At 33.5% G+C, this 777-nt stretch overlaps 1 long non-coding RNA gene across 1 annotated transcript; it reads left to right on the plus strand.

Moving 5' to 3' along the window:
• Positions 1–777, plus strand: LOC135147840 (uncharacterized). Its single transcript, XR_010285725.1, has 2 exons — positions 1–158; positions 337–777. It is a non-coding gene; the product is annotated as an uncharacterized LOC135147840 (long non-coding RNA).

Raw genomic sequence — 777 nt, forward strand, 5'->3', positions numbered from 1 at the left:
TAAATTCTTAATGCTCTCATATGCACCGCACCTTTCATGCATCACTTCATTCTCTCCTTCACATCTTTTCACCTTTTGCTTGCTTCTTGTATATTTTAACATTATGATAGTACAAGGAGAAGATATCATCACGCTCGCTGATGGATTCATTCGATCATGTAATTAATATTCTCAAATCTTTAAATGTTTTCACCATTTTCTCGAAAATGCTTTCGGATTTTTTTCAAAAATTGAAAGTTCATTTTAAGTTTTGCGTACATCTCACCCTCTCTGTGGAATTTATATTAGCCTATGTTTGATTTTTATTATTGTGGTGTAATATTTGTGTTTTTAAAGTGTGTGCAGGGGGTGGAGAAAGATAGGAACATACATGGAACACTCATTTAAGCAAGAAATTATAAGTAGTTTCTGTCAAGAAGCAACTAGGGCAGAAGCATGTTCTACGGCCTCTTCCCCGGACCTTAAACCGGGCGGGGATAAGACTGTGGAGCTCCTACATATATCAACCTACTCACCATCTTATACGAAGAAGATCGAATACCATTTTAACAGAATATTACAGTAATAAATATTATGTCGGCAGTCATACTTGAATAAGAATATCATGTAACAAAATCTAGTGAGCATTCTTTAATTAGATTATATCAGACATTGTAAATTTAGAATGATTATTAAATGATTAATTCTCCCGAAATCTCAAGATGCTGGGAGGAAAGAGTTGTTGTCATCATATTATATTTTAACATAATGCAGATCAAGGCATGTATTTATGTTTTA

This window comes from Daucus carota, chromosome 7, assembly GCF_001625215.2.
Source record: "Daucus carota subsp. sativus chromosome 7, DH1 v3.0, whole genome shotgun sequence".
Taxonomy (NCBI): Eukaryota; Viridiplantae; Streptophyta; class Magnoliopsida; order Apiales; family Apiaceae; genus Daucus; species Daucus carota.